General features: G+C 50.4%; 1 protein-coding gene across 2 annotated transcripts in view; it reads left to right on the forward strand.

The window, feature by feature from the left end:
• The first annotated feature begins 5,104 nt into the window (after positions 1 to 5,104).
• LOC146808505 (transient receptor potential cation channel subfamily M member 2-like) overlaps positions 5,105 to 27,068 on the forward strand; it is a 2,014,188-nt gene continuing 1,992,224 nt past the window's right edge. For both annotated transcript variants that reach the window (XM_085623584.1, XM_085623586.1), the window contains exon 1: positions 5,105 to 5,440. The gene's annotated coding sequence lies outside the window, so the exon portion shown is untranslated. The remainder of the gene's footprint in view (positions 5,441 to 27,068) is intronic.

Consider the following 27,068-nt stretch of genomic DNA (forward strand, 5'->3'; position numbering starts at 1 on the left):
CGACCTCAGTTCGTCAGCAAGTATCTACCAACTAAAGTTGAATCCAGGAGATTTAAAAACAAATTATAAAAACGTGCAAAACTAACCAATGACAGCAAGAGACTAAACACAGGGTGCACTTAGCTGTTTGCAAACCTCAGCACGACCTCTGCAGATTAGAACTCGGATGATTTGCATAAAACCATGAATGCAAAACGAAAAAGTTTTTTGTGATGGGAACTGTACAGTTATTCTCCGTAAAATGCCCGATTATGTGACTGTTGGGAAGCAGCAAAGAAAAGAGCGCTCCGAGACATAAGTCAGCCGGCCCATTTCAGCTGTACATGTTCTAATCGATGCATACAGCCCCGCACACTTCACCCTTGTTGGGGAGTGAAAGCTGAAATCTTAGCGAGCGAGCAGCCGGAGACGCGATATGTGGTGGGGGAGGGGGAGTAGCGGGAGTTGTGTGTGCGCGTGCGTCATCGCGATCGCTCTGAAAGCGAAAGTGATCGCGATGACGCACGAGTTTTCAAAGCACTGCTGAAGGCTAGCGCGCGTGCACGTTCGCGTGAACGCAAGCGCTAGGCCAGCCAGCAGCGCTTTGAAAACTCACATACAAAATGTCTCTCGCGAGACCTAATAATACATTTCTCCTTTTAACACCTGCTTTCGAGTGGCATTAATTATTTACACAAAACCTTGTCTGCTATTGTTAGGAGACTGGGTTTTGCATTAAAGGGCATGGGTGGTTGCATGGGAATGTCCATGTAAAACTCATGTGTGAGAAGCTGGGTTAGTATATGGTGCTCACTTATGTAAGTGTAGCACCCTGCACTAATCCAGGCGACCCTTATGGTGATTTTAGTAGTTTAGATAACTGTAGAAATGTCACTAAGTGGTAGCTGTGGAGAGCAGCCTTCAGGCTTGATCTAGGAGGAGTGCAAAGCAGCTCGGTTCACTAGTATCTAAACCTTTAGTATAGGCTAAATGAAGAAGAACCTCACAGTGTACTTATAAAAATAGATATTTATTACAATCACTCACTAACACTTTACGCTATCGCCTGCCTGGAGATATACACAATGCACAAAATACTCTGATCATAGAACAGTCAGTAGCACCAATACATAATGGTCCTAAAGGGCAGACCAGACCATATATCAAGATAGGGGATTAGGAACCACGACCTAGGTCAGGACTGGACCCAGGAGACATAGAAGAGTCGGGGACCCAAGGAACCACCCCGGGAGTGAGTTTAGGGACCCCACAACGGTTGTGTGCAAAGAGGATACACAACCGTGTACTCAATACTGATCAGTGGGTACGTCGCAGTTGCAGTCTTACCACAGATGGATGAAAGAGTCGGTTGGTACCCCGAAGTGAGTTTGAGTAGAAGAGCAACGGAAAGCAGAGGGGACAGAGTCTATACCACTCAGGGGTGACCAGGAGGCACGCAAGACTAAGGCTCCTTGAGTTCAAGGGAGCAGGTAAAAAGAAATGGTGAGGAGCTCAGACACTGTTGCACCGGGTCGGTAGCTCTGCCCGAGCTACCATGACGTTGAAGACGACGAGTCCGTCAGTTCCAACCCAACCGCATCAGCGCAGGTCAGTTATAGCAGGGACAGAATCGTTGTCAGAATCTTTTGATGCATCCGACTCTGTTGGCACAAGTCAGTCGAGACAACCAATGCGGTTGCCGTATGATGAAGCGATTTAGCGACGCAGTGCACAGGGATTCAGTTGTAGGGGCTCAGATGAGGGATACTGGCCTAAAACTTCGATGAGAGGACAGTTCAGGCCTCTAGGGAGTGCCGGACCACCACCTGTGTTGCTGAGCCTTGTGAAGTCAGTGGGAGCCCAGGATCGGCAAACCGTTCAGCTGTGTTGCAGTGCCTGCAGATGCAGTGGAGTGACTCCTTCGCCCCAAGGGAGATTCCTGTGGATGTCTTTAGATGTCCACAGGCCCAGGACAGAATCTGTATGGAGCACGAACACTGATGGGCCAGCGGGTTTGCTGGGTGATGAGGTCTGGAGCAGACAGGGTCTTCTCAGTTGCAGTCTTTGTCCCAAAGCAAAGGACCCTGCGATCAGTCTGGCATGGTCAGCACGATTCAGCCAGGATGTCTAGATGGTCAAGTGGAGTTGGATCTGAATCGAATCCCACGATGGAGCTAGGGACCACCAATAGGTAACCCCCTTAAGTACCCTAAGGTGAGGGTCGGGACGATTCAGGGATCCCTCCTAGCGGAGGGGCTGGACAGTGGGGTGGATACTCCCATGTCCCTTTGTCCAGTTTCGTGCCAGAGCGGGGAACCAACGGCTCCCTGATCTGGTTTGAACTGCAGTAGGCAAGGAGGGCACCAAATGTGCCTTCCACAGACTATGTGGCGCTGACAAGCGCCCCCACCCCGGCCTAATACACTGAGTCCTGTCTGGGAGGTGGTCACAACTCCCTGTGACAAGAAACCTATTGTCCTACCTTCCCCTGCTCTGGCTTGGCCCAGCAGCAGGAGGGCAGATTCGTGTCGGGGTTTGCAGCAGCCCTAGGTTGCTGTTAGGCACTGTAAGATTGGTCGCGGGAGCATGAAGGGCTCGCCGGAGGGGCCCTACTGAGGATCGAATCATACCTCCAAAACTGGATACGGTGGTGGGGTATGATTCCAACATGCTTGATACCAAATTGCCCAGGTTTGTTCCAGCCAGTTTAGAGATGGTTCTCGCATAATGACACGTGGCCTCTATATATCGTCATGGCTGATTCACTTACAAAGCTCGGAGAATGGACTCCGGGTTTTGTAGGGGTGGCCTGCTCATGCAGGGCCACCCTCACACTCGTAACCGATTACCCTGCCTTTGGGACTGAAAGGCCTGCTAGAGGGGTGACCTATGGGTTCCCGGTGCAGTGACGGTAGATATAAGGACACTTATATCTTTCTTGAGAGGTGCACACACCGACTGACACAGGCTCCAATGGCAGGCCTGTAGTCATAGTTTGGAGGGTCCCTCATGGGTGGCATAATACCTGCTGCAGCCTGCAGGGGTCCTCTGAGGTATCCATGCCCTAGGTAACTCGGTACCGTATTCTAGGGACTTACAAGGGTGCCCCAGTAGCCAAATAGGAATGTACCAGTTACACACCATAGGTAATTTAGGGAGCGAGCACAGTGACTGGGGTCCTGATTAGCAGGATCACAGACAGACTAGTCACAGAAAACAGTCATGACACCAGCAAAAAGTGTAGGTGTCCATGAGAGCCGATCCTACTTTCCTACACCATGTTACAGCCCCTTGACGCTAAGTAACGCAAAGCATTACTTTTAGGCAACTCTCCAGCACAAAACAAGTTTTGCGCTGGAAAGCAAATAACAAAAAAAACATTTTACGCTTGTTTGCTTCATTTTTGTGACACAAACACAGCGCAGAATGTTAGTAAATCTGGCCTGGTGTGTTGACTGTTGTCATGGGACCCTGCCATAGGTTTATCTGGCTCCACCCTGAAGGTCTTGAGAGGAGTAGTTCTGGCTTCTTTAAAAGGCACAGAGTCTCTGAATGAGGTCCTGGGTTTGGCTTCACCTCTGGGAACTACTTCTAGGGTGCTGGTAATCTACCAGTACCCCTGAAATACACAATGCACCCCACAGACTTATTAAAGCCCTCGTTCTGTTGATGGTGATGTTCAACCATTGGTCAAAGCACCTCAACCATGATCCTTTATTTAGGGCAGACTTTCTGATATCATTTTTAGGTCGAGCCTGAGCCAGCGCGAAAACGCTGCTCTGGCGATCTGCTGTAAGTACGGTACGGAGGAGAATCCTTGCCCACATTTGTCATTGGCCTGTGTTTCTGTCCTTCGTAAATGCTGGCATCTGATTCCTTAATAGGCTTGTTAGTCCCTCCTTGGTAGAGCCATGTCATCATTGATATCCTTCCATGGCTACTGGCCCATTTACTTCGGTTCTTACACCGTAATCAGTATATTTTGTATTCAGTTTGTGCTGCCTGAGACACAAGGACGTGCTTTGTGTACTTCAGCGCGCTGTGCACGCTTTCACTTTCGAAGCTGCCAGGCTCTTGATACGTGGCTTCTGCTGCAGAAAAACAGAGGGGCAGATTTACAAGCCCCCTGCGCCACCAGCACGTCACTTTTCGTGACGGACTGGTGGCGTAGGGGGCTCCTCCATATTTGAAAGGACAGGAAAAGCCACCCTGCGTGACTTTTCCTCTCCTTGTATATATGGCCCCTTCACACGCAGCACTGTGCGTTGAAGGGGCGTTCCATGGGTGTTGCTGTGGGTGTTCCCACGCAACACCCATGGAACTAGACACATTTCCAGATTTACGAGAAATCGTAAATCTGGAGATGCGTCTGAATGCTACGCCAGTCTAGAGGTGACATAGCGAGGCGCAACGAGGAGAAATGTTTTCATTTCTCCTTGTTTTTTCCTCTTTCGATGCGTGCTGCATTTTACAGGAGCCCCTTCCTGCACAAAACAATCTCCCCACGACGTAGGCATCCTTGCACAATGGGGCAAGGGTGCCTGTGCCGGGGCAAGGGTGCCTGTGCCGGCGCAGGGCTGTAGTTTGTGCGCCAGCGCAGGGGGAAGCACAGAGATGCGACATATTTGTGTAAATATGTCGCATCCCTGTGCTTCAGAAGTGCTGCGGCGTGGCGCAGCTGAAGGGCTTGAAGTGCCGCGCTGCAGCACTTCCATGTAGATCTGCCCCATAGTGTGGGCATTCCTAGGAAATGCAGGCACTACTACCCCTCGTGGATTGCGCGCGTATTGTGAAGCGGCAGCATTTGCACTGGCTTCAAGAAATAATGATTGTACCCATGGCGTGGTCCAGCACCTCTGCAATTAAAGCTGTGCTTTTCAAACCCACACCAGAGGAAACGTCGCGTCGTTTTCATCTCTCTGCTTCAGTAGCAGCTCATAGGATTTCAAAGGCTGTGCATGGAGCCCATACGAGTGAAGCTGGCTGCAATGTTGCTTTAAAAAGCAACCCTGCGGGCTCTCGCGGCCCCCCTCCAGTCAATCTACACATGGAGTTCATAGAAAGTCCTTTCGACAGCGCAGGAAATGCCTCTCTTATCCTCGTCGCAGCCTGGGCCTCCTTTCCTGATGGGGGGCGGTGCGGCTCGCTCCGCTGGGACGGCAGTTCCCGCTCTCCATCTCCCAAGGACACGTCCAAGGCGCCTTGAAGCCGCCCTGCTGGACCTACTTGGACGCTGGTGGAATACCAGAGCAGACCGATCTGAAGCTCGGAGAGACACCGAGGCGACGCGGCGGCTCTTCCTCTCTGTCAGTGCAGCTCTCCTGCATTCCGGTCATTGACAGGCTTCGTGTTCCCTGTCTGTGGAGCTGCGTGAGGCGTTCTGTCTGACAAGCTCCATCGGAGGGAGCCCGTCACGTGCTCTCACCGCACGCGTGCTGGTGTTTGGAGTTCAGCTGACTAGGTGAGGGATGCTTTTATTTCTTAATCATTGAGTTGTACTAATTTAGTTAAATTGTTTACCGCGACCCCCTTCCACATTCCCAGACAGTCAGACGCCTCTCCCCGGACTCTCGTTCTTCCTCAGACTTTATCGTTTGCAGAAGAAGCAACCAGCTCTGCGCGTATTTATACGCTGTTGTCATTTGATCGTTAGTCAAGCAAATGAAACTACAAAACCCAAAATGCATTTGGCTAATTAAATAAATCCAGCGGTGTAAACACGCGTCATTCGGTGCCAAGGGGTCAGTGGGCTACTAGGGTGACCAACCGTCCGTAAATTTCACGGACTGCTCGTTATTTGGGCCTCTTGTCCGTTGTCCGTAATTCTGGGCGTTGGTGCAAGCTGTCCCCCTGCGAGCAGCCCGAGAGTGCTTTAACTCTCACTGCAGGGGGCCAGCGCGCACTGCTGTGGACTGAAGCGCCTGCAGCGGCCCCTCTTGGCACAGTTTGCAATCGGCCATTCTCTTGTCTGCCTGACTGGTCCCATTATCAGTCTGTGTTTGATAATCAGGCCGCCTGATTATCAAACACAGACTGATAATGGGACCCTCTGTACAGATAAGGCATTTGCAGGGCCTCCTCCTGCCAGAGGTCTTCATACAGTGAGGCGCCCCCCTTGGGGGTCTGTGACTGCATTCCCAGGGGGGGTGCAAATGCCTTAGCAAAGAAGTGTAAATGAAGACGGCCTGGAAGTGTGGCCTTCTTTATTGGCGCAATTCCAGCCGGTTTTCATTTACAGACTTGAAGTGTAAAATATACAAATCATGCTGAGGGGGGCTGGGGTCATTGAGAGTGGTGGCAGGGTCAAAGAGGTGGCTGAGAAGAGCAAACTATTCTGTAAGGACTTTGTTATTTCATATGCAGTTACAAAGGCAACAAGCATTTGCAATGCAATAGGTCTCGCATTATAAAAGTGTGAGCAGTTGGCATTGCTAATAATAATGCAACACTAGCTATTGGCATTGTAAATCATAATGCCATTTATTTATGTGATTGTTTTATAAAATAGATAAAATGGCATTGTCATGAACAATGACAATAGCTGAAACTTTTGCAAATGCGCGACCTATTGCATTGCATGTGCTTGTTTCAGCACTGCAGGCTTTTTTTTAAGTTTTAGTCACTACTCAAACTGAAATCCATTTTATCAGCGTTACCAGTGCTCCTTTATGTTTAATGCTCTAAATGAAACACAATGTTCTAAGCAGATTGCTAAACAGCATCTCCAGCCCCGATCACAATGTCTCACTTCATGCTGGACAGTGGGCACCCTGTTTTTATGCAGCGCCAAGACGGGGTGAACTAATGCACAGACTGAGGTCTGTCAGCCTACGAGGCTCAAAGCATTCCTTGCAACAGTCCGCTGTGTCAAGGTATTGCCATGTGTACAGCACACACTCTGCAACAGCAAGTGGTTTCAAAGTTGGGGGTGACTTCCCAAACTTTCCCGAGGTGTTCATCGTGTTTGGTGACAGCCTATTTATGCTGACAGCCCAAAAAACAGTTTGTGGTTGTGTGTGTGTTGTGTGTGGTTGTGTGTGGGTGTGGTTGTGTGTGTGTGGTTGTGTGTGTGGTTGTGGTTGTGTGTGTGTGTGGTTATGTGGTTGTGTGTTTGTGTGTGGTTGTGTGTTTGTTTGTGTGTGTGTGTGGTTGTGTGTGTGTGGTTGTGGGTGTGTGGTTGTGTGTGAGTGGTTGTGTTTGTGGTTTTGTGTGTGTGTTTGTGGTTGTGTGTGGTGTGTGTGGTTCTGTGTGTGTGTGTTGTTGTGTGTTGTTGTGGTTGTGTGATGTGGTTGTGTGATGTGGTTGTGTGTGTAGTGGTCGTGTGATGTGGTTGTGTGTGTAGTTGCGGTTGTGTGATGTGGTTGTGTGTGTAGTGGTTGTGTGTGGTTGAGTGTGTGGTTTTGTGTTTGTGTTATTACGTGTGTGGTTGTGTGTGTGTGTGTGGTTGTGTGTGTGTGGGTGGTTGTGTGTGTGAGTGGTTGTGGTTGTGTTTGTGGTTTTGTGTGTTTGTGGTTGTGTGTGTGGTGTGTGTGGTTGTGTGTTGTTGTGGTTGTGTGATATGGTTCTGTGTGTAGTGGTTGTGTGTGGTTGAGTGTGTGGTTTTGTGTTTGTGTTATTGTGTGTGTGGTTGTGTGTGTGTGTGTGTGTGTGTGTGGTTGTGTGTGATTATGTGTGTGTGTGGTTGTGTGTGTGTGGTAATCTGTGTGTGGTTGTGACTGGTTGTGTGTGTGAGTGGTTGTGGTTGAGTGTGGTTGTGGTTTTGTGTGTGTTTGTGGTTGTGTGTGTGGTTCTGTGTGTGTGTATGGTGAAAGTGGTTCTGCGTGTGTGTGGTTGTGTGTTGTGGTTGTGTGTTATTGTGTGTGTGCTTTTGTGTTTGTGTTATTGTGTCTGTGGTTGTGTGGTTGTGTGTGGTTGTTAGAAGGGCGATCTCCGGGGAGTCAGATGGTGTCGGACTGACCACCCCGCGAGCCACCGTTCCGTAGGAAAGTAGCCAAGCGCCGCTGAGAAGCCTCCTGGCGAGGTCCTTCTCCTATGATCGTAATAGCCAAGCAATCCCACCACCACAAAGGGACACAACAAGGGTATCAATTCTCACAAGTCTTTATCGGTGTTAAAGGCAGGTCTCCGTGGCAATATTTACAGGCGGATCGAGGGATCCAAAAGAGTCTTAGGGTCTTTTAGGGACGGGGTAGCGGGACAGTCTCAGTACCAGCCCGGTACGGGGACACCCTGCGCCCACCTCTCAATCCTCGAGCTGGGGGGGTTCCGGGAACCGGGACGTCGTCCGCAGGGCTCGAGGGGTTGCTTCGGTGAGGTCGAGCCGCGACGAGATCAGCATGGCTCCGGTGGTTACTTCAGTGAGGTCGAGCCGCGACGAGGTCAGCAGGGCTCTGGTGGTTACTTCAGCGAGGTCGAGCCGCGACGAGGTCAGCAGGGCTCCGGTGGTTACTTCAGCGAGGTCGAGCCGCGACGAGGTCAGCAGGGCTCCGATGTTCCGTGAGGATCTTCTTCTCAGCAAGGGGGAGCCGCAACGCAGTCAGCAGGGCTCGAGTTTCCAAGTTCCAGGCAATGAGTCCCTCTCCGTAGGGTCAGCCGCTATCCGATCAGCAGGGCTCTTGACTCCAGGATACAACTACTGTCCTGGTTTTGGGCTACCCCAGATATATGTCTAGAGCCCTTTGATGTCCGGACCCTCGCGCCTGGGGGGACCGGAGGGGCGGGGATGAGGGAGTCCAGACACCCAGCGGGGGTGGGAGCCAGCGCCCAGGGAGGCCGGAGGTGATCGCAACCAGGCGTCGGGGGACGGATGGAGGCCCCATCGAAACTCTCCTCCTCCGGGATCTGTGGAGTGGCCACTCGACCCCCTCCGGTCAGATCTTGGCGCCTTGATGTCGGGGCTTCGCTGGGACCGAGGCCGGGGCGGGTCGCGTCGTGAAGGCTGGCGCGGGTAGCGGGGTACAATCCAGGGGGACCCCGAAGGGTTGGGGTTGCCCCCGTTTGGCCTGGTAGGAGGGTTCGGGACCACGCCACGAGGCCGGGTCCAACAGGCGTTCCCCCCCAGCTGAAGGCAGGGAGAGTCACCCATCTTCTTGGGGGTTCTCCTCGCCGAGGCGGAAGAAGCGGGACAGGCCGTCGGCGTTGGCGTGGTCGTTGCCGGGCCGATGGTCTACAGTGAAGTCCATCCCCTTCAGAGAGATGGACCATCGCAACAACTTCGGGTTCTCGCCTCTCATCTGCATTAACCACCGCAAGGGCCGGTGGTCGGTTTGGACCCGGAAGTGGGTGCCGAAGAGGTAGGGCCGGAGCTTCTTGAGGGCCCACACCACGGCGAAGGCCTCTCGTTCAATGGTGCTCCATCTCTGCTCCCGGGGCAGCAGGCGCCGGCTGATGAAGGCCACCGGTTGGTCAACCCCCTCAGAGTTCACTTGGGACAAGACAGCCCCGACTCCGTACTCCGAGGCATCCGTCTGGACCACGAACTCTTTGCTGTAGTCGGGGGCTTGTAGCACGGGGGCGGTACACATCGCTGTCTTGAGGGTCTCGAAGGCCGCCTGACAGAGGGGTGTCCAGTGCACCTTCTTTGGTTGCTTCTTTGATGTGAGCTCCGTGAGGGGGCCCACAATGCTTCCATAGTTCTGAATGAACCGCCTGTAATAGCCCGTGAGACCCAGGAAGGCCCTCACAGCGGTTTGGGTGGCTGGGGGCTCCCAGGCCACGATGGCGTCGATCTTTGGCTGGAGGGGACCCACATGGCCGCTCCCCACTTGATGTCCCAGATAGGTTACGGATCCTTGGCCTATCTGACACTTGCTGGCTTTTACTGTGAGTCCGGCCCTTTGGAGGGCGGTCAGGACCTCCCAGAGGTGCCTTAGGTGCTTGGCCCAGTGGCTGCTGAACACCGCAATATCATCCAGGTAGGCGGCGCTGAACGCTTCTAGGCTGGCCAGTACCTTATACACCAGTCTTTGGAAGGTCGCCGGGGCATTCTTCATGCCGAAGGGCATCACTCGGAAGTGGTAGTGGCCATCGGGGGTGGAGAAAGCAGAACGCTCTTGGGCGCCTGGGGTGAGCCCGATCTGCCAGTATCCGGCGGTGAGAGCACAGGGGTCAACGGGCGACATGACCCAGACCTGCTGGCCTGGCTCGAACTCGATGGAGGAGGCGTTTTGGTCATACCAGCGTTTCATTTCCTCCTGTCTGGCCTCGAGGTTGGCTTCGGCCAGTTCCCTGAATTTCCGGGTTTGGTTCCGCAGGGTCAGGAGGTACCGGTAGACATCGGGAGGAGCATCCTGGACGGTAGTCTCCCAGCCTTCCTTGACCAGGCTGAGGGGGCCTCTGACAGGGTGTCCGTACAAGAGTTCGAAGGGGCTGAACCCCAGAGACTTCTGCGGGACCTCCCGATAGGCAAACAAGAGGCAGGGCAGCAGGATGTCCCATTTGCGTCTCAGGGGCTCCTCCAGGCCCTTGATCATTCCTTTCAATGTTCGGTTAAATCGTTCGACTAGTCTGTTCCCCTGGGGGTGGTACGGGGTGGTGAACTTGTAGGTGACCCCGCATTGTTGCCACAGGGACCGCATATACTTTGAGATGAAGTTCGTGCCTCGGTCGCTCATGACCTCCCGGGGGAAACCCACTCTGGAGAAGATTCCCATCAAGGCCCGGCCCACCACGGGGGCCGTCACTGTTCGGAGAGGGATGGCCTCAGGGTATCGGGTGGCGTGATCGACCAGGACGAGGATGAAGCGATGTCCTTGGGAGGTTCGGGGGTCCAAAGGGCCCCACGATGTCGATCCCCACTCGCTCGAACGGGGTATTTACTATTGGAAAGGGCTGGAGAGGGGCTTTGACCCTTCCCCCACTCTTCCCGCTGGCTTGGCAGGTCGGGCAGGTTCGGCAATGATTGTCCACGTCCTTCCGCATTCGGGGCCAGTAGAAGTGGGTCACCAGGCGGCTGTAGGTTTTGTCTTGCCCTAGGTGCCCGGCGAGGGGCACATCATGCGCCAGATTGAGGAGGAAGTCTCGGAATCGGAGGGGGACCACCAGCACTCGGCTGGCCCCCAGTTCTGCGGTCTTCTGCTCGCTGTAGAGGAGGTCATTGTCCCAATAGACCCAGTGGGTCCCCGTTTGATCTCCGGTGGCCTGGGCGGCTGCTTGCCGTCGGGTCCCTTCGAGGGAGGGGCAGGTCTTCTGTTCTTGGCGGAACTGCTCCCTTGTGGGGCCACCTTCTTGGCGCCCTTGGGCGAGTTCGGGGAGGTCGCCGAGTGCGGCGACCTCGTCTGGGGTGAGTTCTGGCGGCCCGGACTCAGCGTTGGCTTCTTCTTCGACGGCAGGAGGTGGCGGTTCGGGCCACTCCGGGTCCTCGGGGGGAGCAGCTATGCTCGGCCGGATGGCCTGGGCGGTCGTGGACCGGGTGGTTGCGCAGACTCACTCGGGCAGTCCCAGCATTCCCAGATGCTCTCGGCGCTCGACTTGGGCCCAGGGGGAACTTTCCAGGTCGTTCCCCAGGAGGCAGTCTACGGGGGCGTCGTCGCGGACGGTCACCTTCAGCATGCCCGACACTCCCCCGCACTCGAAGGGAATCCGGGCCATCTGGCACAAGCTCTCGGTGTTGTCTGCCGACCGGACGATCTGTTCGGGGGTCACCAGGTGGCAGCAGACGGCTGTCACGCTGGCTCCGGTGTCGCGGAGGGCTTCGGCCCGGCGTCCATTAATGGTGACCCACTGTTGGTACTTCTGGGTGTTGCTCGGGATGGGAGCCCTGGGCACCATTTCCCGGCTGCCCAGGCATACCAAGGTCATGGCGGTGGGTTCCCACTCGGTTGGCCCGGCGTCGTAGTTCTCTTCATCTTCTCCCCCTTCCCCCAGGGCAGCCGTGGTCCCGGCTCGTCGGTTCACGGGGCAGGTCGGGTCACTGGCATAGTGCCCGGGCTGTCGGCAGTTGTAGCACGTCACCATCGGTCGAGGCCCTGGTCGGGCTAGGGGGCCCCTCTTCGGGCGAGGGACGGGGACGTGCGGTTCGGGGGCGGTCCCCGGGGAGGACTCCGGGGCAGCCCTGCGGGAAAGTCTCTGTTCCTGTTCGATCTTCCTCCTCCGCCGCGCTGGCGGGGGGGCCCCGGGGTGTTCCGTTGGTACTCCCCCATCGAGTTCCGAGGGACCCGGGTGTTCACCCATCGATTGGCCTCGGCGGCTCGGTCAGCTTGCTGTCGAGGAGGTGCTGTCTCAGCTCGATGAAGCAGTTGTTGGAGAGGTGCTCCCATACAATGAGGTCGAACAGCTGTTCGTAGGAGGTGACTTTGCTGCCCTTGATCCACCCTTCCAGGGCTCTGCTGAAAAAGTCTACGTATTCCACCCAGGTGGTACCGGGGAGCTTCTTGCAGTCCCGGAAGCGCTGGCGGTACATCTCTGAGGTGAGACCATAGCGGGTGAGCAGGGCCTCCTTCATATGGTCATAAGAGGTCATCACCTCGTCTGGGAGCTGTAGCAGGGTGTCTCTGCCTTCGCTGAGGAACCGTCCCCATAGGCCGGCACCCCAATCTTTTCGGGGTACCCAATGGGTGGTCATGGCGACCTCGTAGGCCTTGAACCATTGTTGGATGTCGTCGTTCTTGTAGTACTCTTTGACGACATCCTTGGGGATATGTACCTTCGCCTCGGCCGGCGGGGGGGTGTCCCTGTTTCCAGGGGTGCCGGTCTCTCCATTTTTGGACTTAATTTCCAGTTCTTTAAGGACCCGCTCATGCTCGAGGGTTATCCTCCTCTCTTCCAGTTCTCGTGCCGCTTTTTCTCCTCTATTTCTTCTTGCAGCCGCAGTTGCTCTAAGGCCAATTTCTTTTCGGCTAGTAGGAGTTCGCCGTCCAGGCGGAGTCGGGCGAGCTCCAACTCGTGGGTCCGGACCCTCTCCCGTTCTCGTATCTCTTCCGGGGAGAGGCCGGTCTCCATGCTGGTTCTTCTACCATCTGCTGGGGCTGAGTTTGGTTGCCGGTGCACGTTTGGCACCGGGTTTTCTTCGGTTTGGGGGGAAGCCGCTTCGGACTCTACCCAGGCCCTTAGGGCTTTTTGCAGGTCCTCTTTTGTGTTTAATCCGGTGGTTGCGATGCCTTTGTCTTTACAAAACTGTTTTAGTTCCTTATGGGTATATCCCTCCAACCGTTCTTGTTGGAACTCCGCGGTTGGGGTGGTCTCTTGGTTGCTCATGGTTACTCTGTGTCTGGGTAGGTAGTGGGTGAGTTACTCGCTGTACGATTTCCGTCGGGCTCGGATCGCACCGCTGGCCACCAATGTTAGAAGGGCGATCTCCGGGGAGTCAGATGGTGTCGGACAGACCACCCCGCGAGCCACCGTTCCATAGGAAAGTAGCCGAGCGCCGCTGAGAAGCCGCCTGGTGAGGTCCTTCTCCTATGATCGTAACAGCCAAGCAATCCCACCACCACAAAGGGACACAACAAGGGTATCAATTCTCACAAGTCTTTATCGGTGTTAAAGGCAGGTCTCCGTGGCAATATTTACAGGCAGATCGACGGATCCAAAAGAGTCTCAGGGTTTTTTAGGGACGGGGTAGCGGGACAGTCTCAGTACCAGCCCGGTACGGGGACACCCTGCGCCCAGCTCTCAATCCTCGAGCTGGGGGGGTTCCGGGAACCGGGACGTCGTCCGCAGGGCTCGAGGGGTTGCTTCGGTGAGGTCGAGCCGCGACGAGATCAGCAGGGCTCTGGTGGTTACTTCAGTGAGGTCGAGCCGCGACGAGGTCAGCAGGGCTCCCGTGGTTACTTCAGCGAGGTCGAGCCGCGACGAGGTCTGCAGGGCTCCGGTGGTTACTTCAGCGAGGTCGAGCCGCGACGAGGTCAGCAGGGCTCCGATGTTCCGTGAGGATCTTCTTAGCAAGGGGGAGCCGCGACGCAGTCAGCAGGGCTCGAGTTTCCAAGTTCCAGGCAATGAGTCCCTCTCCGTAGGGTCAGCCGCGATCCGATCAGCAGGGCTCTTGACTCCAGGATACAACTACTGTCCTGGTTTTGGGCTACCCCAGATATATGTCTGGAGCCCTTTGATGTCCGGACCCTCGCGTTTGGGGGGGTCGGAGGGGCCGGGATGAGAGAGTCCAGACACCCAGCGGGGGTGGGAGCCAGCGCCCAGGGAGGCCGGAGGTGATCGCAACCAGGCGTCGGGGGACGGCTGGAGGCCCCATCGAAACTCTCCTCCTCCGGGATCTGTGGAGTGGCCACTCGACCCCCTCCGGTCAGATCTTGGCGCCTTGATGTCGGGGCTTCGCTGGGACCGAGGCCGGGGCGGGTCGCGTGGCGAAGGCTGGCGCGGGTAGCGGGGTACAATCCAGGGGGACCCCGAAGGGTTGGGGTTGCCCCATTTGGCCTGGTAGGAGGGTTCGGGACCATGCCACGAGGCCGGGTCCAACAGTGGTTGTGTGTGGTTGTGGGTGTGTGGTTGTGTGTGGTTGTGTGTGTGAGTGGTTGTGGTTGTGTTTGTGGTTTTGTGGGTGTGTTTGTGGTTGTGTGTGTGGTGTGTGTGTGGTTGTGTTTGTTGTGGTTGTGTGTTGTGGTTGTGTGTGTAGTGGTTGTGTGTGTGAGTGGTTGTGTGTGGTTGGTTGTGGGTGTGTGGTTGTGGGTGTGTGGTTGTGTGTGGTTGTGTGTGTGAGTGGTTGTGGTTGTGTTTGTGGTTTTGTGTGTGTGTTTGTGGTTGTGTGTGTGGTGTGTGTGTGGTTGTGTGTGTTGTGGTTGTGTGTTGTGGTTGTGTGTGTAGTGGTTGTGTGTGGTTGTGTGTGTGTGTGTGGTTGTGTGTGTGAGTGAGACCCATAAGCACAAAGAGTTGAAATAACAGGGGAGAGGCACCCACAGTATGCAAGAACGGGAAAAGAGAGCTGAAAGTATAATACAGCATGAGGAAGAAGGTTGAAGGCCCAGAAAGAGGCAAAAGAAAAGAGAGGGGGCTAGAAGGAAGCAAGACTACAACAAAAGAAAGAGCAGAAAGTAGAGAGTATGAAAAAAGTGCGAGTGAGAGGGCTGAAGGCCAAGAAAGAGGCGAAAAAGAGAGGCAAAGACTGAAAGAGTTCCTGAAATGGGTGCACAGAAAGTCAAGAACCGGCACGGGAGAGAGAGTGAGAGGAGAGCAATCGAGACTGAGATGGAACAAGTGTCAGAGAGAGGAGAGGAGAGAGGATGCTCCAGGAAGATTGAGGTGCGGAACTCGAGGCGCAAGACTGGTGCAGGAAGGGCCTAGACTGGTCGGAGGATCAGTACCAGGTAAGTGGTGGGGAAATGGGCCTAGTGGCTCCAAAGCTCTCCCCTTACCCTTAAATGCCACACATCAATACAACCTTTCAATTTTCCCTAGGGAAAACGTGTGTTACCACACCGATTTCCACCGGTAATTCTGCAATTCCATAACTTACTCTGGGGAGAAAATTTGGCACATTGGCCTGGTGAAAGTTTTTCTGAAAACATTTCATATGGATTTACCGCATTACTCGGAATTCTTGAGTTGGGCTGTACTGTAGTACCAGCCAAACCATGATTGACCTCAACTAACATTTTGACCCTAAACTGGGCAATGGTAAATTAGTATTTATTGCAATGCTCCTGCTAACGATTAAGTGGCACATTCTTCATTGGAACCATCTACTCAGTGAGCTTCTAAAAGGTTAAATCAACACTATAATATGGTCGTTCCCCCTTTACTTCATTATATCAGAAACAAATGAGCGATCTACAATGTAAGGTCAATTAGATCTGCTCTTTGCCTTTATATTACACATTTATGTTTTCAGTAAACACAAGGAAGAATGAAAACTCAAGTTGTGTCTAGGTATTTCCGCCTCCTGCCAACCTTCTGGTGAACAAGGGGGGTGGTGAGGTCCTTTGTGAAATGTGTGGTTCATTTTGTCTTTATACCAGTGCTTTAAATGGGCTTCTAAAGAGAAATGTAATACTTTTAATTGGAGAGTACCAGCACTTCTCAGAAACAAGCACTTCTATTTTTCCATTTCAAGCACTGCTGCACACACTTTATTAGCACAGTGATAACAAAGCCATAAGAACAATTTACAAAATATATAAGCATCATTTCAGTATACAGAATTAAATGCATCCACGATTTCGAACCAAGCGCTCTTAGCAGCGAGTGATGTGGTGCCAGCACTTCTAAATTTATAGCTACAATGAGAACTTGGAATTTATAGCTAATTTCAGGCCATATTATAAACTGAACCTCCCTGAAATCTTTGAATAAAATCATGAAACTGATGAAAACAGTATTTCTACTCGAGCTGGCAGGCGTTCCAGCTAGTGAAAGCGCGATCCTTAAGGCGGCCCCATGAATTTCCACGAGAGTAGTGGCAGTCTAATAACCGCATAATGCCCACTGATAAGAATTAATAATTTCTCAAGCATCGTTACTGCTTAAATAAATAGATGTTGGTTTACTGGAGGTTAATCGGGCACTCGACAATACATCATGGCGACATCCCATTGGAATTCACTCCATCTATCGTCCACTCTGAAGGTTTAGACACCTTCTGTAAATTGCACAGAAGAGTCCCGATGCAAATCAAAATAACAATATTCGCTCGCGAGCCGAGACTGTCTACAGCTCTGTACTTATCTCTCCGAGGCACGCGAGCGCCCTTTGATTCGTTTTCCATAATTTGAGTTTTTCACGACGCTTGTTTTCATAGGCCGAGTAACAAACCCCAAGTAGACGCAGCCATGTTTACAGGATGTGACGGTCGCTTCACAGCGCTGCTCTGTTAGAAACAGACATTCTGTCAGACGAGTGCGACTGAAGAGGATCTTTTGCAGTGTTCCTCGGTTTCAAGAGGAAATTCAAAGTCAATGAGATATCAAAGGGTATCTTGCACAGCATGCTCCCATAGGGCTCTATGCTTTTATGTGAATTGAGCATGCTTGTTAGATCTGACGTCCTACCGCTAGTAAATAATTAGGATCCTATCTCTTTATGCATGACTTGGTGGAGATTTTAAACACGAAACGTATGTTTGCTGATGTCTATAACACTGTGGTGCAACTTTAAACAAGCATCGCGGCACCAATGCTTTACTTTTGATGTTATAAGTAAAGCGCGGGTGCCGCCATTATACCAAAAGTAAAGAAATAGAAAAAAAAATCTATTTCTTTACTTTTGGTATAATCGCTGCACCGGCGCATTACTTATAACATCAAAAGTGAAGCGCGGGTGGCGCGATTATACCAAAAGTAAAGAAATAGATGTTTTTTTCAATTTCTTTACTTTCGGTATAATCGTGGCACCCGCGCTTTACTTTTGATGCTATAAGTAAAGCGCGGGGGCCTGGCCTTTGGGGCTGATGTGCTTGTGGCTAGAGTAGATTGTGTCACATAGCACTTTCTGATACATCGTACACTATACACTCAGGATACACCAAGCAATTTGGAGCACATTTTCTCGATATTTTAACCTGAAGCGTAACCACCTCAGTTTCAGGCAACAGCATGCTAAGGCTCTTGAGTTCACGAACTTTCGATTTAAAAGCTATGCATTAAAAAATATTTGTTGTACACAAATTGTATTTCCATTTGGGTAACTGAACGAGATGGGGTTGAGCCAGGGTGAGATCACTCCAGTGCGAGCTGCTAAATGACAAGTTTTTAGAATGGTGATTCAATTTTTTGACAAACCTGTTGCTGTTTCGCATCGTTTTTATATTTTCTGCTTTCTAAACTATCAGTTACTCTTCTGCAAGCACGCGGCTAATACAATGCCCATCATTCTGTCCAACAATTCTCATTTAGGGATTTTGGAATCTTGTTTGTGAAATTACACAGAGCTTGACCTAATTGTGTTCAACAATGCTCCTTTCCACACAATCTGTGCCCCTGCCGGGCTGGAGTTCTCACTGACAACAACACAAGCAGAGGAGCTCCAAGGAAGCTGACGAAAAGGGAGTGGGTAGTGCAATCCGAGATGACGCGGGGAGAGAAGGGAGGGGGAATTGCAGTCAGAGGAGCCTCAAGGAAGCTGACTAGAAGGGAGGGGGTAGTGCAGAAAGAACGGGGAGAGAAGGGAGGGGGTAATACAAACAAAGGAGCCTCAATCTATAAAGCTAATGAGAAGGGAGGGGGGAGTGCGAGCTGCGGAGGCATTAGATGCCAGCTGTGCACGTGCACGCGATCGTGCACGCAAGCTTTAGGCCAGCAAAACAGTGTGGGTAGCACTTTGAAAATCCCACATACAAAATGTCTCTCCGAGCCAGCGCATGCGCTGGGCTCAGCGAGACCTAAAAAAGTAACCCACACACAATGAAATAAAAGATAAATTCAGGTTTAAACTTTGTGTTATTAATGTGACCTTGTGTAATGTAATAGTTGCTGATGGCATTCTGCTTCTGTTCAGAAACTAGTGATAAATGAAGGCGTCCAAAAGTATTAATGTAAGACGTCTGATACTCGTACTATGTCACACCAGTAGATACACTGAAAAAACCTGGAAGGGTCCAGAAATATACAAATGAAAAAAAATCCAAATTGGTATACCATACATTAAATTTGTGAATAGTGTGGCAAATTCAACAAATGCATATGCCAGGGTCAGTTCACCCAAACTGATTTAAGTGTTCCTGAGCGTCTGCGCGATGCTGGTGTCTCATCTCTCACACAAGGGACAGGATTCCTCTCCATTCAGAACAAGTTGTGCAGTCTGCAATAGATTTGCTCAAAAACACAGCTTTGATAGAACTGGCTCTGGTCTAATACCACTGAGGTAGTTGAGCCTGTGGATGAGTGTTCTCAAGTAAATTTAAGAAACTTAAAATCTGGGGTCAGTTTTTCATTATTCGCCATAGTCCCTTCCCGATGCTGCAAAAGTGCTCCATTTTCCAAAGTCTTTTGCCTTCATTTTATTAGGGACTTTTGCTGAAGTGTACACCACACCCAGAGCGGGGAAGGTGTCTTATTTTTTTTTTTTAAACTAGGTGGGATGCCTGCTCTTCTGCCACTGTAAAATGCTGACTCAGCAAATATAGGAGTCAATAACAAAGGTTTTCCAAACATTTGCCCATTTTCACTTTTTTAGCATATATGTTTTTAATTTATGGTTTGCGACGGTGAGAGGTATGCGTGTTTGTGTTATTTTAGCAACTTGTGATGTAATTGGATTTATGTGAGTTCCTACTCTGTGCATATGACGTGGCATGTGTGCGTGATGGTGTGTGTATGTATGTAAGGGTGCATCTTTATGTGATTATGTATGATGTAGGGTGACTAATCATCCATAAATTTCACGGTTCGTCCGTAATTTGGACCTCACGTCTGTTGTCCGTGAGGATCCCTTTTACGGACGCCTTTTGTCCGTAATTTTGGGCATTGCAGGGACCAACACTGTTCCCTTCATGAAGCCTCAACTCCCTGATGGGGCCGCCTTGCACTCCTCCTCGGAGCACACGAGCAGCCCCACCTGCCCATAGTCATTCTGTATGCTGGCTGATTGCCACATACAGAATGACAATGGCCCAGTCTAGGCTGGCAAAGCATGTGGTGGGCCTCCCCCAGGCGCTTTCTAGGGCAGGGCATTCTGTCAGACAGAAGAAATGTGCAAAAACGCCAATGTTGCTACATGAGAATCCAGCTCAACAAAAGGAGCTGGTGAAAGAAGTTAAAAAAGAAGGGGCTAGAGTTCTTTCACAGTCTGGTCATTTTAGAACTGATGCATTTTCAATATTATATTCAAGGAAGCCATGATTGCTACTTTTTTATTTTATGCAACTACAACCATTGTCAAAGCCAATAGTTCTGGCTTGTTGCAGGTGTAAAATTACTTGTGTTATATATCTGGATACAATGACAGAAGAGGCAAAATACCAGTCAGGCAGAACACTATACTAAGCACAGATTTTTAGCTTATGTGTTTTAAGCCATGCCTTTAATTACATCGAACACCCCCTTTGGAGAGAACCCCCTGTATTTTCATCCCACTTAAAGCCCTGGAAACAACACCATGTCACAGTCACCTCAGGGCCTGGCACTGTGCATCAGGCATGACCCATGAATTTCATGTTTTCAGATTTCCTATGTGCAGGGGCATAGGGAACCCTACCCCCACCCATTGCCTTAGGAACTAAAGCAAGGGTGAGATTCTTGATGGGCCTCTTCTGTCTGCAATTCTGCAGACAAAGGCTCAGCTCATAATCAATATGAAAAGGTGGGCAAGTGAGTAAATGAAGGGATGGGTGGGTGGCTGGATAGATTAGTGAAAGGGTGAATGGATGAATGAAATGGTGAATGGATGGATAATGAGAGAAAGGATGTATGGATGAGTGAGTGGAAGGATGGATGAGAGAAACGGTAAAAAGATGTATGTATGGGTGGAAGGGTAGATCAATGGGTAAAAGGGTGGATGGAAGAGTGAAAGGATTGATGGATGAGTGAACGGGTGGGTGATGGGTGAGTTAATGGGTGGATGGATGAGTGAAATGATGGATGGATTGATAAATTGATAAGTAAAAGGGTGAATGGCTGGACAGATGAGTGAGCGGGTGGATGTAAGGATGGATGAGGGAGTGAAAGGGAGGGTAGATGGTCAAATGGATGGATAGATGAGTGAAGGAGTCAAAGGGTGGATGGATGACTGATAGGGTCAATGGATGGATTCATGAGTGGATGAGTAGATGGATGGGTGAAAGGAAGGATAGCTAAGTGAAAGGGTCAATGGAGAGAGAAAGGGAGGATGGATTGATGACTGAAAGGGTTAATTTAATGGGTGGAAGGAATGGTGTCTGGGTGGAGGGATGAGTGAGTGAAAGGATGGCTGAATGGGTGAAAGGATAAAAGGCTGGATGGATGAGTGAATGGATGGGTGGAAGAGTGGATGGATGAGTGTACTGATGGATAGGGTGAAAGGATGGATGGATAATGGATGGATGAGCGAAAGGGTGGATGGAGGGATGGATGAGTGAAATGAATGATAGAAGGATACATGATGGATAGGTTTGCAAATGGTTGAATATGTTTGGATATGGATGGACTTAATTATATTCTATTGCGCAACCTCCTCTGTGGTGTCTGTAAAACATACCTTTTGTCCCGAACTTTTGTCCTGAATTTTGACCTCCTGTCTTGAATTTTTGTCCTGAATTTTGACCCTTTGTCCTGAATTTTTACATTCACCGTCCTGAATTTTCACCCATGTCAGTTGGTCACCCTTTGGGCTACCTCAACAACACCTGCAGCTGGCCACGCCCCCTTCAGGGTCACCTATAGGAGGGCAGCATCCTGGACTTAAACCCCTTGCTAGATAGGATGGGCAGTGTAGGCTCCTCTGTTTATGGCCCCATCCTCATGGATTCAGAAGTGGGTGGGGTGAGGCTGCACATGGGGGGTCCCTTAAAAGGTCAGCAGCTAGCCGGGCCTCTTTTGTGCTTGGTCCCACACCTAATGCCCCCCTCAGCTGCCCTCAAATAACACTAGTCCATCATAAAAGAACGTGGCGCGCATAAACTGCAAGCAACCTGCAGGGGATTGGTGACATCAAATACTACACATAATGAATGGCCCGCGGTCACACACATGGAACAGTGGCGCGCGCTCCACACGTGGAACTGTGACGCGCGCTCCACACATGGAAAAGTGACGCGCGCTCCACACATGGAAAAGTGACGCGCGCTCCATACGTCAGTCAGTCAAGAAAAACCCTATTTTGTTATCACAACTGTTGGACCCGGCCTCGTAACATGGCTCTACTGGTCCCCACACCCCCTAACCTGGTGCCGGCGGCCCCAATCCCCCGGCCTCACCAAGCCTTTCCACCAGAACACACACACTCAACCCGGACACCCTCGTCCATGGCCTCTCTCCTTTCGGCCACCCCGGGCCCGCGTGCCCACCTCATGCACCAAGATGGCCGCCCGGCCCCAGCGCGACCCGGGCCTAGAGGCGCCACTCCGGCTGGAGGACATCACGCTTCCAGGGGTTGAGAGAGGGGGGAGCAGTTTCTATCGCACCTCTGAACTCCCCTGGGACGATGGGTTTCGATCGGCCCTCCAGCCTCCCTGAAGGCTGGCTCCACGCCTGCTGGGTGTCTGGGACTCCTCCCGACCCGGCCCTGAAAGGATCAAAAGACAATGGCAGGAAATCCCCGACAAGCGACCCCCAGGTGACAAGACCCCTGCCTGCACAGACCCCGGACATCAAAGAGGGGTCGACCTATAACAAGGGGTGCTCTGGGACTGTCCGGCAGATTCGACGCTGGAACAACGAGAGCCTGCTGACGCGGTCGCGGCTCCTGGAACTTAGAACTACCTGAGCCCTGCTGAGTGACTCGCGGCTCCCTGAAGATCGTAAGACCTCCGAACTTGTACCTGAGCCCTGCTGAGTGACTCGCGGCTCCCTGAAGATCGTAAGACCTCCGAACTTGTACCTGAGCCCTGCTGAGTGACTCGCGGCTCCCTGAAGATCGTAAGACCTCCGAACTTGTACCTGAGCCCTGCTGAGTGACTCGCGGCTCCCTGAAGATCGTAAGACCTCCGAACTTGTACCTGAGCCCGCTGAGTGACTCGCGGCTTCCACAGACTCCACTGGTCCCGCCGGACCCTACGACAACCAGCCTACCCCCCAGCTCGAGGATTGTGAGCTGTGCGCCGGGTACGTCCATACCTTGAACTTTTGTGCCAAAGACTGTCCCGCTACCCCCTATCCCTTCCGAGACTCATTGAGCCCGTGCTCTCCTTGTACATATGTGCAGTGCTAACCTACTTGATAAAGATTGGTTCCTAAGAACGCACGGTGTGTTGTTTCTGTGTCGTGTGGTGCCCGAAGTACGATCCTCGATACGAGACTTCTCCTCCTGAGGAGTCTCCCGCCAGTGCCCGGCTACGATACTTGAGGGTGGGTCTCAGGGTAGTCAGGACTCCCTTCCCGGGCTCCTCTGAGGTCGCCGTCTAACAACAACCATAAAGCATAATACTAAAAATTAAAATATTTGTTTAAGAGTCAATTACAAAGGTTTAAAACAGAATTTCATATAAAAATCATTGAAATGTTTTTTTTTTTACAATTCATGCATGATTTTCAACTCATTTGATTCATTTTGTATTGTCCACTATTCGTAGGAGATTGTCAATCAAGGTAAGAAACTTAACCCCTCCACAGATTAAAATGGTTGATTTCCCTCCAGCCAGCAAATTACAGTTTGTCTACAGGTATGAATGTTAAGTTCTTTTAAAATTGGTTTTAACCTCTTCAGTGCCCATGACGAGCTGGACTCGTCATGGGCCGCGGTAGCGCTGTGCCCATGACGAGTCCAGCTCGTCATAGACCCCGCCCGCTAATGCAACGGCCGGCACAGGGCGGGGAAAGGGGCGGGCACTGAAGGGGTTAAGAGTCTCATTCTTGCTTCTTTCACTATAGGTCAGACGCACATCAAGTGACATAAAGATTCGTTATGATATCCACATAAACGGCAATTTGCATTTGGAAATTTTCCTTTCCATGTTTGTCGCAAATCCTTGGTTTCATATTCTCCAAACCGATACAGCATAAAACTCTTTTTTAGAATCAATCGAAAATGCGCTGCTAAATAAGCTTGCAGTTTTGGTTTCACGTAAGAATTTATAACTGACCGAGAGTGTTTGTGTTTTACCAGTAATGTTTTATCTTCGAAAAGGGACAGATATTTTGCAGCACTGTTACACACTTTATTGAATGCCGCCCTTTCCATCTTACTATCCCATGCCTCTTGTATGTCTAGTGCTGCCAATGCTGATCGTAAGTATTCGCCCCATGAGTATGGATTTTTCAGATCAAACTGAGCCTTTATTTCGGTCCAGCATAGGTTGTTCAGAGAACCAGGATCAGCGGGACGGAGTTTCCAGCACAGTTTTACAAAAACAGATTGACGCTGGAATTCTTGATTTTGTAAACCGAATTCCAGACGGATCTGTGCTGGTGATGCACTTTTCCGAAGGTTAAAAACAGCTTTATCACACTTTACTGGAATTCGTTTAAAACTTCAAATTCCTGGCCATGCTATATTTCCATACCATATGCGAGTGCAGGCAGTAATTGAGAGGCCATTACTTTCAAAAGATGACTATATGATGGGCAACTCAGTTTTTGTTTCAATTGTTTGTAGGCAAAGATTAGTGTTTGGGCCTTTGCTCTTATTACTCTTTTCTGTTCAGTGAACAACATACCTCCACCCAAATTAATCCCCAGATACTTATATGTACTAACTTCCTCTATTTGTTCTTTTTTGGCAAACCACCTGAATTTTCCTGGACTATGGCCTGCTAATTGCACAACTTTTGTTTTTTTCTTATTTATCTCTAGCCCTTGCTGGTCAAAGTATGTTATCAGGTGGTTAATGATTCTTTGCAAGCCGATCGATGTTTGGCTTAAGACCACTATATCATCTGCATATTGCAGGTACTGTATGTGGTCTTCTGCCAACTTTGGAGGAAGACCGTTTGTTTGACAAATAAGATTGCAAGTCAGCGAGGTACAAATTAAAGAGACTTGGAGCCAAAACACAATCCTGTTTCAGGCCATTGTGAATGTTTATTTTGGAAGATAAGACGCTACAGTTTCCCAGCTTCACCCTTGCCCAAGTTTCCTTGTGGAGGGCTACTATGGCGTTGATTAGTTGTTGCGGAAGTCCCCATTCTTTTAGTTTAATCCAAAGTCGTTCTCTTGGGACTCTGTCGAAGGCAGATTTTAGATCTATAAAACATGCAAAAAGTCCTGTGTTCTTTAATGTTGCTTTTCCCATGAGAATTGCTAACGTGGCCAGGTTCGTAATTGTGCCCATTCCTTGTCTGAAACCAGTTTGATTTTTGGGGATTATACCTTTTGACTCAGTCCATGCTTGTAGATCTAACAAAATGCAAGATGCATAGAGTTTTGCCTCCACCTCCATCAAGGCAACAAGCTTATGATTCCCGGGCTCATTACGACTTCCGTTCTTATAAATGGGGTGAAATAGACTCCCTTTCCACGATTGTAGGGTCTTGTTTTGGGAGAACAAATGATTAAATAGCGGCGTGAGGTAATTGGCCCAAAAATCTGGTTCTTGTTTGAAAAGTGTATTTGAAGGGCCATTTTGCCCAGCTGCATCATCCATTTTCAGTTTTCTTGTTACTTCTTTTAGTTGTGTACTGTTGGTTAAGGGGTTTGAGCCGTTGGGGCATAATTCCTTAAGGTCTTTTTCAGTTTTCACATTTTCCAAAGTTGATAGACAGTTAGCGATTGCGCTCTACTTTTCCTCCTGCAAGGTTTCCATATCGCTTTCCAGCCTTGGTTGCTTATTATTCGTTGTATGATTGTACAGATTTTGAATATGTTGTACCCAATTGGCCTCACTTATTCCTGCTGTTTGATACCTTCTTGTTCCCTTTATTAGTTTGTTTAAAATGCCCCAAAATTCGCTGCTATTTGGCAATTTGCTGGCCCAGAGTAATTGCTCCTAGAGATTTTCCATGTATTCTTTTTTTGCATCCCTGCACTTCTCCTTGTATTTCTTTCTCAAATCTTTGATGTGGCGCTTGTTTACTATTTTTCCTGCTCTTACTGCGACAGTTCTTTTTCTCACCTCCCTTGCTATTTCCCTTTTTTGGTCACGGAGCTGAATATTGTACCATGGTTCATATATTTTTCCTTGAGGGCGACCTGGGAGTACATGAAATGTATTAACTAAGGATTTCCCTAATGTTTCCCAAGCCTCTTCTAAAGATTGGACTCTCTGCGAACCACTGTCGTTTATATTTATGCACGACGTCCATAATTAATTTGATGTTTTTACCGCGCCATTTTATCTTCCGTAAATTATATATTACAGGTATTTCTGTTAAATTGGTGGTTATCTTTTCTGACACAGGTTCGCGTGCAAAGCAAGAACTTGCGGAATGTGGTCGCTTTCAGGGCGAGATTGGATATGAAATGATTCAACTAAATGGAGTAATTTGTTGCTTATCATTGTGTAATGAAGAGTGGATTGTTTTTTCCCGCTTGAAAAGGTAATGCCAGCAGGCTGGTCTCCCTTTCTTTTTCCATTCAGAAAGTGTAGACCGAGGTTTTCCAATTCATATTTTTGGTTATAAGCCTTATAGGAGAGTAGGATCTGCTTCACATGTTTACCCCCACTTTTTGCTGGTGTTTCACTGTTTTTCGACTGTTTTTCGACTTTAGTCTGGCTGGGACCCTGCTATTCAGGGCCCCAGCCTAGCTGGTTCCGCTCTAAAATGATTCCATGTATGTTAGGTACATTACAGATTGGATCTGAGGTGCCCTTATAAGTCCCTAGTATATGGTATATATGTACCCAGGGCATAGGTACCCCAGAGGCCTACCAGGGGTTGAAGCATTTATTATGCCACACCTGGAAAGCCACCCAAAATAACACCACAGGTCTGCTACTGCAGCCTGGGTAAGGTGGTGCATGCGCCCCTTACTGTGATATAGGTTACCTATATCACTATATATATATACACACATATAAACCTATAAGTCACTCTTATGGCAGGCCTTATCAATCCTGAAGGCAGAGCGCTTGGTTCTTATTTGAGAGGGTGCCCCTGCATTAGCAGAGCCCCTCTGCAGCGTTCAGAGACCCTTCTCTGATGCTGTTTGTAGTGCAGCCTGACCACATACTCTTAAGTGCATTATAACCAAACGGTAAATGCTAACTTTGGACTGGCATCACAGAAACATGTTGTGTTTGGTGTCAAACACCTTGGAATCATACCCCCACACCAGTAACTGGTGTGGGAGTATGATCACACCCTTCTAGAGGGAGAGACATGGCAGCACTGGTATACCCAGTAGAAACTTAATAGAGCCCTGGCATCACAAAATGGATGATGCAGCCACAGACACAAGTCTGGCCTCCTACTGCTGACCGGAACTCTGGCAGGGGAGGCCTGGACAATAGGTTTCCTGTCACAGGGAGGTGTAACCACCTCCCACACAGGATTATGTGTTTTGGGGCTGGGTAGGAGCACTCTCTGAGTGCTTTGAAGTCCTGCACTGGGGGCACATTTGGTGTCCCTATGTATACTCCACCTCAGACCGGTTCAGGGGCTTCCAGCCCCTGCTCTGGCGTGAAACTGGACAAAGGAAATG

The sequence above is a fragment of the Triturus cristatus genome, chromosome 8, assembly GCF_964204655.1.
Source record: "Triturus cristatus chromosome 8, aTriCri1.1, whole genome shotgun sequence".
Classification (NCBI taxonomy): Eukaryota; Metazoa; Chordata; class Amphibia; order Caudata; family Salamandridae; genus Triturus; species Triturus cristatus.